Genomic DNA, 10,049 nt, shown 5'->3' with positions numbered 1-10,049 from the left:
TGCTACCAAATCCTTCAGAAGGAATTACTATCCAAAACCTTACAAAAAGCTCAAAAGCTTACAATGATTTCAGTCATTATTAAACAGTTATCATGTTTTTCACTTAAGAGTACTGATCCAAATAATTAGTAGTTCTTCCTGAAGTATTTGGTAATACTTGAGTCATTCCTAGTGAGATATCATGATCTTTACTTTAGAATTAATTATACATTATGCATCATTCATGTTAATTAATTACTAAAGCTTAGTAGTTCTCTGGGAGGTATGAAAAAATTGTAGCTATTGACTAGCTAATATTAAACTACTACATTAAACTAAGCACCATTTCTTATTAATTCATTAATCAGTTTATTTTTAGTTAATAGTAGTTACTAGAGTGTTAATAATGCATTAGTATTTGTTCAGTAAAATACTTGAACAGTATTTTAAAGTGTTACCGTATATTAATTACTAGTTATCATATTTAATATGCGTGTAATACAGAATAATCTTGACTAGAGAGTACAGGTGTTCAAATGAACTATGAGCCCAAAAGTGCTCTTTATTAGAAACACACTCACCTGGATGACTGTAGACGGAGTCAGAAGAGCAGCTTCACCTCGATCGAGTCTGAGAGATGTCTGTCTGACAGATTTCTGTCTTATATAAAGCTCTCAGAGGGGTGGACAAACACACCCACAAGCCTCAATTCAGACCGGACACTGCAATTGGCTTCTACATTAATGTGAAATGGTATTTTTCCCAGTTCCAGTTTTCTCTGTTTATGCTGTTTTCTGTAGTATATAAGCAGAGCGTGGGGGAATAAAATAATACAAGTACATATACTATTGCATTAATTAATTGGGGAAAAACTGCAAAACTGTCTTTTGCTCACAATATTCCAAGTGAAAAAGACGTACAATTAAATGTATTAAAAATGTATTTGAGTATGTTTCAGTACAAAACAAATATACTATACTGCATTTTTAATACATTTAATAGTACGTCTTTTTCACCTGAGATTCATTATATTCAGAGATAAGATAATTGTACCAAATTTTGTCAACTATTCTGTTTTGTAACACTATACAGTGTATTAAATTGTCAAGCCATAGGCACAGTTTCACAGACAGGGCTTAAACTAAACCAGGATTAGGCTTTAGTTCAATTAGGACATTTAAGTAGCTTTTAGAAATGTGCCTTAGAAAAAACATTACTGGTGTGCATCTTGAGACAAAACAATGGCTCTGACATATTTTAAAATATGTCAGTACAAGTTGCATTCAGTTAAAACAGCTCAAACATGTTTTTTAGTCTAGACTATAGTCTTAGACTATCTTAAGCCTTGTCTATGAAACCGGGGGATAGACTGTAAAATATCATATAAGTAGACAAAAAAAATAAATAAATAAAAACACTATTCACTATATTATACAGGGCTGATATCTTTTTTTGTTAAATAAGCAAGTATGTCAAATGTTTTTATATAGCATATAATATACAGTATATGTTTTCATTTTAGAGAAAAAGCCTAGTGGATGGTGGGAAAGTGGGAAAATAAAGAGCAAAATAAATACTCAAATTTGGGAAGAATGTCCATCTTTATAATGTTTATACAGCCAATCAATGAGATTGTTAGGGAGCATCATCTGTCTACAGATTCAATTGTAATTAGATTGTAATTGGCAAGAATTAACCTGTTGATTGTAGGAGTAATACATATGCCCACATCTTTGAAGCCATTGATTGCATTTATAAAGTGAATTTGTTTGGTGTCTTTATTATAAGTTTATAGCCAGAGAACATTTAAAAAAAACTATCAGTCAATTTGAGCAATGCTGGAGCAGATCTCTCAAGCTTTGTTGTCTGTGTACAATCCGATATTCACGGTGCAGCTTTACAGTGAAAAATATGAAAATGGCTTAATGATACGAACAGAGTTCAATTCTGCTGAAAAGCTCTAAGAAAGAAACAGTGTAATGTCCAGCTGAAGTCAGTTCAGTATTGATTCAGTTCCATTGTAAAGATCATCAATTATTAATTTAGTTCATTTAATCTATAAAGCAGTTCTGCAGAAAACAGTGATGTCATTGTCTAGCTCAGCTCTGTTCAGTTCTCATCCAATAGTATCAGTGCAGTCAAATCAGTAATACTGTTGAATATTAACTGTCCCCAACTAAGTGTAATGATGGGTCAACAACGTGAGGATCCATTTGCAGCGTCTTTATTAAGACAAGACAGCACAATGCAAACAGGGACAAGACAGTAGCGTAAACAGGGACAGGCTGGGGTCGAGACAGGCGGCAATAAATCAAGGTCTTACAACAGGCTGGGATCGTGGCAGGCGGCAAACAAACAGAGTCCAGGGAACAGGCAGAGATCGGGGTCGGCAGCAAAGGTTCACAGAGGTAAGGCAGTCCAATCGATAACAGGGTAACAGTCCACAAGAAAACGCTCAGAAATGATCACCAAGGCAAATCAAGACTTCGCGGTGCATGGATGCGTGTGTGAGTGTTTTATGGAGTGAGTGTGATGTGGTGCAGGTGTGTGCGCAATCAGTCCCAGGAATGAGGGCCCATGGGAAATGTAGTCCAGATAGCAACAAGTCAATATTCCGGTGACGGCTCCCTCCGGCGGCCGGGATGAAGAGCCGCGGGAGCCGTATTCATAACACTAAGCAAGCAAGAGGTGACAGCAGCAAGAACCCAAACCCCATCAGGTGACAGAATGTCAAGTCACCTTTATTGTTATAGCGCTTTATAAAATACAGACTGATAGACGTGAAGGACTACAATGTAGCTCATGTTCTGGGGAGCTAAACCATTTAGTGCTATGTAAGTAATTAGCAAGATTTTAAAATTTATACAATGTTTAACAGGAAGCCAATGCAGAACTGGGCTAATATGGTCATACTTCCTAGTTCTAGTAAGAACTCTAACTCTATTTCTCAGGCGAGCAGAACAACCACCCAGTAGAGCGTTACAGTAATCTAACCTTGAGGTCATGAACGCATGAACTAACTGTACTGCATTCTTCATTGAGAGCATATGTCGTAGTTTAGATATATTTTTAAGATGGAAGAATGCAGTTTTACAGATGCTAGTAACATGGCCTTCAAATGAAAGATTGGTATCAAAGAGCACACCCAGGTTCCTAACTGACGACGAAGACTTAACCGAGCAGCCATCAAGTGTTAGACAATATTCTAGGTTATTGCGTGAAGAAGTTTTTGGTCCAATAATTAGAATCTCTGTTTTTTCTGAATTTACTGGTAGGAAATTACTGGTCATCCAGTTTTTTATATCAGCTATACATTCTGTTATTTTTGTGAATTGGTAAGTTTCGTCAGGGCGCGAAGAAATATAGAGCTGAGTATCATCAGCGTAACAATGAAAACTAACGCCATGCTTCCTAATGATATCTCCCAAGGGCAGCATGTACAGAGTGAAAAGCAACGGTCCTAGTACTGAGCCTTGCGGTACTCCATATTTAACTTGTGATTGATATGACATCTCATCGTTTACTACTACAAACTGATAACGGTCAGATAAGTATGATTTGAACCATGCCAATGCAATTGTCAACATAATTTTCAAGTCTATTTAATAGAATATTGTGATCAATAGTGTCAAATGCAGCACTAAGATGCAGTAACACTAATAGAGAGATACAACCACGATCTGATGATAAGAGCAAATCATTAGTAACTCTAATGAGAGCAGTCTCAGTACTATGGTACGGTCTAAATCCTGACTGGAAATCCTCACAGATACTATTTCTTTCTAAAAAGGAACATAGTTGTGATGAAACTGCCTTTTCTAGTATTTTTGACAGAAAAGTGAGATTTGAGATCGGCCTGTAATTGACTAATTCTCTAGGATCAAGTTGTGTTTTTTAATAAGAGGTTTAATAATAGCCAGCTTAAAAGTTTTCGGTATGTATCCTAGTGATAAAGATGAATTAACAATATTAAGAAGAGGATTTATGACCTCTGGAAGCATCTCTTTCAATAGTTTAGTCGGTATAGGGTCTAACATGCATGTTGTTGATTTTGATGATTTAACAAGTTTAGACAGTTCTTCATGTCCTGAAGCAATGAATGAATGGAACTGTAGGAATGGAACTGACCCCTCAGGGGGTCTATAGCACAACTTCTGACATGAAACTGAAATAGAAGATAGCATGGTTAGAACTTTTTTTCTAAAAGTATCAATCTTGCAAGCATAGAAATTCATAAAGTCATTACTGCTATGCTGTTTTGAAACATCAGAAGTTAAAGCTTTATTCCTTGTTAATTTAGCCACTGTATCCAATAAATACCAAGGGTTGTGTTTATTTGTTTGAAAAGTCAGCAGATCTTTCTGTTTTTAAGGCAGTTCTGTATGCAGTTACACGGTTCTTCCATGAAATGTGAAATACCTTTAGTTTTATTTTTAATCTGACTGTGCTCCATTTTTCGGGCTGCTCTCTTGTGCTCATTATACCATGGTGTCTGACTATTTTCCTTAATTTTCTTTACCATGAGTGTAAAAGGGGAATGAGGAGAATATGAAGGTTAACTTCACTGTGTGTGTGTGTGTGTGTGTGTGTGTGTGTGTGTGTGTGTGTGTGTGTGTGAGAGAGAGAGAGAGAGAGAGAGAGAGAGAGAGAGAGAGAGAGAGAGAATGTTTGTTCCATGTTGCATTTGTGCTCCAGGCCTGCAATTGCAACTGTGTCTAAAGTGCTGGAAAAGAGAGGGTCAATAGTTACTGTTGCAACAGATTGCATTATAAATAATCTTCCTGATCAGTTTCAACTTCTCAGCTTAGAAGTTGGAATTGATCAGGAAGATTACTTATAAAGTATACTAATATCAATGTACTAGTAGTAAACTTGTAAGTGTACTATTTCAATACTGCTTGGGACTACATTTGCCCACTTTTTTTGTAAATAAATGTATATGTTTAAGTGTACTATAAGTGTAAAAGTATAGTAAACTTAAAGTGCACAACTAGTTTACAACTATGTTTCTCATTTGTACTGCATCTTTACTACAAGTGAACATATAAGTATACTAGTAGTTTACAATTTTAATACAAGTAGTACATTTTTTAGTTTATGAAAGTACACTTTTCAGTGTACTTTTAATGAACTAATAGCAATTATACTTGTTAGTTTTCTTTAAGTGAACATATCATAGTTACAGTTTCCTGTTTATATATTATTTTTGCATTTTCAGTATACTACTATGTTTCAATTTAGGCATTAATTTTTTTATACTTGAAATATAGGTTACCTTTAAATGTACTTTAACTAATTTAATAAACATTTTATTATAGCTTCATGCATTCTTTTTTTTATCAACACTTGTATTTGGGTAAGTATTATAAAGAAAGGCAACATTTTTTTTTTTAAAAATTGCATTTTTGTCAAAGACTTTGCCTGGAACAGATTCAGAACAATGATGCAGATTTCAAAACACAGATGGAGTAGATTGAGTCCATCAACACCCCCAAAGCTTCACAGTCCTATAGCTTGTCCTGGGTCGACATTTCATTCAGTAATATTAGGCTGTTGTGATTTACATGCTGTTTAATGTGTGATGTTAACATTATTTTACATGTGTGTGAACAATCTTCCATCTCTTGTTTCAACTTCTTCTTCACCTGTGTTTTGATCTGGAGATTCTGTACTCTTTTAGAAGATGTGTAACCCCACTGTATAACAGTGAAAACATTGATAGCTGGAAAATTATATGTTTTCTTTATAAATCAATATTTTCAGTCCTTGTAACTTTATAAGACAGTATGTAAAACTATGTGAAAAAAGTATTTAATAGGCTACTCAATCAAAAGATTAAACAACTACAAGCCAAGTATATTTGGAATACTTAATTATCTCGATCAAAATACAGAGTACAAGTATAGGCCAAATATACTGAGACTTTTCTGTCAGTATAAGTCAAGTATCAATTTTAAGCATATTTCTGAGAGGTACATAAAGTATATTTCTGTGAAGTATATAAAAAAGTAGACTGAAAGTGTACTTCCTTATTTTTAGTTTGAAAGAAGTATACTAATAGCACAATTGAATAAACTTCTTTTTTTGTAAGGGGAGTCCAATTCTCCCAAAACCAGTTCTCCTCTAGACAACGAATGAACAGTGTGAATATGATTCAAGCTGCATTACAAGTCAGAAATCAGACTGTTTATATAAAGCCACTCAACCCTATCGAATGCTTTTTCTGCATTGAGTGATAGGAAACAAGTGTCAGGGGCTTCCCTTATTTCATACAGAATGTTTGTCATGTCTTTTGAGTAAGGAGATTGGTCTGTATGACTCACGTTTGGCAGATTTGTCTGGTTTCAGAATTAAAGTCAGAGCACTTCTCAGCATGGGTGGTAAATAACCATTTTGAAATGACTGCACATTTCCTTCAAAACACCAACCAGTTTGTCTTTTAATAGTTTATATGCTGTATGTCAGTTGACAATCCATCAGGGCCTGCTGATTTACATTCTCTAGCTTAGGTATAGCTTCCAAGGTTTCACTTTTTTCAAATATTTTGTCTAAATAATTTTGACCTTCATCTAAAATGTGTGGAAGCTGAAGATCATTGAGAAACTGAGAGCGGTCTTCAATAAAATCAGATGATTCAGTTTTATAAAATGAAATGAAAGCATTATTTATCTATAGAGGGTAACATTTTATTTTCCATTCATAGCCTGAATACTTTTTTACACATATAGACTTCTATGGAAGAAGCTTATGTACAGTATAATCCGTCTGAATGGAGCTTAATGACTGGCTATAAAGCAGACTCCAAACACTGTAGCTTTTATCATAGCTTTAATAGCTTTCTAATGAGATTCGTAAAAACTAAAAGAACTTTCTGAAGTGTTTTACACATATACACTTGGAAGAGGCTTGTGAGCAATATAATCAATCTGATTAGAATCTGCTAAATAACTAACTGAAGCTTAATGGCTGGTTGTAAAGCAGACTCCAAACACTATTTTATTGTTTTAATCATATCTAAGGAACTTTATAGAAACTTTCTGACATGTTGCACACAAAAGCCCTATTCAGATAGTAGCTGCTTTGCATTCGTAATTTGCATGGCAGGTCAGTAATAAAGCTAATGCCTTTGGATGGCAATTTATTTACAGTGGATGAGTGAGTTCTGTGTGGGGATAGTGAACCTCTATCACCTTTTTGTTTGAAATGTGATTGTGGGACATGCAAGAGTGCTTTAATAGAATACCTGAATGATCTGCTTGATGAATAAGGGATGATTAGATGTTTAAAATATAATGGGGCTTGGTCATTAAGGGTTTTAAAAATGAAAATGGCACAATTTACATATATTTTAACTGCCTTCCCTTCCTCTCCCCCTCATGTGATGTGTATTCAGTGTGTTTTGGGTTCCATTGTGTTTAGGGACTGTTATTTTGATATTATTTTTGTTCTGTGGTATCTTTGTTCAGTCTCTTTGTGTTTAGTTCCCATTTCCTGTGTTTCCTAGGTTTCCACTAGTGTCCTCATTTGTTTCCATAGTTACTGATTATGTTCATCACCTGAGCCGTTTAATGTATTTATACTGCTTTTTCTTCAGTTTGGACTCCAGTATTGTCTATGCATTGGTTGTTAGCGGTTATGTTTTTGGAGTTTATTTCTTCATCTTGTGACATTTTCTTGGATTATCATCTTGTTTCGTGAAATAAACAGCTGCATTAAGATCCTTACCAACTCTCTCCTTTGCTACAATGTGACACCTCAGCATCCAAAAAATCAACAAGTACATCAGGTGTTATGGGATGTGTTCCCAGTTCCAGTTGACCTAATTTATGCATCCTAACAATCTTTTAACGGATTTGAATTATAGAAATGTGATAGTGTGTAATGTGTATGGCAGGTTACAGAGATGTGTTTAGATTTAAACTGACAGATGTGTCTGCTTCCCAAATAGTTTGGTATTTGACCCTTTGCCTTTTTGTGCCAAATATATTGAAACAATATGTTTGTATATATGTAATAAAAGTTCTTGTATCGAAGGAAGGAAGAGGACAGGGATCGGCTTGGGCTGCTGACAGTCTTTATTCTCACCAGAGAAAAATATCAAACACATAAACAAAAAGACGGTGCAACGCACACTCAATAATTCCACATCCAAGGACGGGCTTCACTCCACGAAACGAGCACAGCTCACTCAGTCCGACTGTCAGCAGTCCCTCTCTCTCTCCCACGCTCCTGCTTCTCCTGGCGTTTTATCCTGTCTCCACGCCAATTACTGGAACAAGAAACAGGTGTTCGTGATTTACATTCAACCCGTTCAATCACCGCACATCCCCAGACACTCCCTCCTGTTGCAGACCCCGCTAAACCACGCCCCCCCCCCCCCCGCCACATACCCCCACCGCCCAACTCAGGCCGGGGAGCCGTCCGGCCTGCCGCCCCCCCCGCCCCCCCCCCCATTTCTGGAGAGGAAGTCGGCCACAGCCATCTGAACACCCGGCCTGTGGATCACCTTGAATTCAAAAGGCTGTAAAGCAAGATACCAACGAGTGATCCGCGCGTTGGTGTCCTTCATGCGGTAGAGCCACTGCAGAGGGGCATGGTCCGAACAGAGGGTGAATGCCCGCCCCAGGAGATAATAGCGGAGGGTGAGGACGGCCCACCTGATGGCTAAACACTCTTTCTCCATGGTGCTGTACTTAGCCTCTCTCTTAGAGAGCTTGCGGCTAATGTACAGCACCGGCCGCTCCTCACCCTCTATCTCCTGGGACAGGACCGCACCCAGCCCTCTGTCCGACGCGTCTGTCTGCAACAAAAAGGGGAGAGAGAAATCAGGGGAATGAAGTAACGGCCCGCCACATAAAGCAGCCTTCACCTGGGTGAAGGCCTGCTGGCACAGCTCCGTCCACTGGACCGTATCTGGTGCATCCTTTTTAGTCAGATCAGTCAACGGGCTGGTGAGGTCCGAATAATTAGGAACAAACCTTCTGTAATATCCAGCCAGCCCGAGGAACTGTCTTACCTCCTTTTTGGTCTTGGGACGCGGACAGGTTGCAACTGCTGTTGTCTTATCAATTTGGGGACGCACCTGTCCATATCCCAAGTGGAAGCCCAGATACCTTACTTCCACGCGCCCAATTGCGCACTTCTTCGGGTTGGCCGTGAGCCCAGCCCCTCTCAGCGATCTCAGGACAGCCCTCAAATGCTGCATATGCTGCTGCCAATCATTACTAAAAATAATAATGTCATCCAGATAGGCAGCCGCATACGCAGCATGGGGCCGTAAGATCTTGTCCATGAGTCGCTGAAAGGTAGCCGGTGCCCCGAACAGCCCGAACGGAAGGGTCACGAATTGGTGTAATCCAAACGGCGTCGTGAAAGCGGTCTTTTCTTTGGATAATGGAGACAAGGGGATCTGCCAATACCCTTTTGTTAAGTCCAGTGTCGAATAAAAGCGAGCTGTACCGAGCCGGTCAAGCAATTCGTCCACACGCGGCATTGGATACGCGTCGAATTTCGACACTGCATTCACCTTGCGATAATCCACACAGAACCGCACTGAGCCATCTGTTTTGGGGACCAAAACTATCGGGCTCGCCCAGTTACTGCTGGATTCCTCTATTACCCCCATTTCAAGCATTGCCTCTAATTCTGCCTGAACCACTTTTTTTTGTGTTCAGGTAACCTATAAGGCCGGCTGCGAATCACCACGCCCGGCTCTGTCTCGATGTGGTGCTGAATGAGGTCAGTACGGCCCGGTAGGGGAGAGAACACGTCGGCAAATTCAGCCTGTATTTTGGAAACATCAGTGAGCTGTGAGGGCGAAAGGTGATCTCCCCCCGGGGCCAGAGCGAGGGATTGTTTTTTTACATTCGCCCCTGGCCCGAGATCATCCTCCCCGCTAATCACCGTCGCCAGCATCACTGATTCCGCCTCAGTCCACTTTTTCAGGAGGTTGAGGTGATAAATTTGACGTGCCCCTCTCCTATCGGACCGTACTACTTCATAATCGAGATCACCAACTCGCCGTGTGACCTCAAATGGTCCTTGCCACTTCGCCAGTAATTTTGAGCTTG

At 38.7% G+C, this 10,049-nt stretch overlaps 1 long non-coding RNA gene across 1 annotated transcript in view; it reads left to right on the top strand.

Annotated features, from left to right (window-relative positions):
* Positions 1-2,197: 2,197 nt before the first annotated feature.
* The window catches only part of LOC137035912 (uncharacterized), a 53,914-nt gene continuing 46,062 nt past the window's right edge, over positions 2,198-10,049 (top strand). The window contains exon 1 of the long non-coding RNA XR_010897127.1: positions 2,198-2,387. This is a non-coding gene — a long non-coding RNA (uncharacterized lncRNA). The remainder of the gene's footprint in view (positions 2,388-10,049) is intronic.

The sequence above is a fragment of the Chanodichthys erythropterus genome, chromosome 14 (genome assembly GCF_024489055.1).
Source record: "Chanodichthys erythropterus isolate Z2021 chromosome 14, ASM2448905v1, whole genome shotgun sequence".
Taxonomy (NCBI): Eukaryota; Metazoa; Chordata; class Actinopteri; order Cypriniformes; family Xenocyprididae; genus Chanodichthys; species Chanodichthys erythropterus.
Note: the sequence above shows the minus strand (reverse complement) of the source record. Positions and strands in the feature narration are given on the sequence as shown.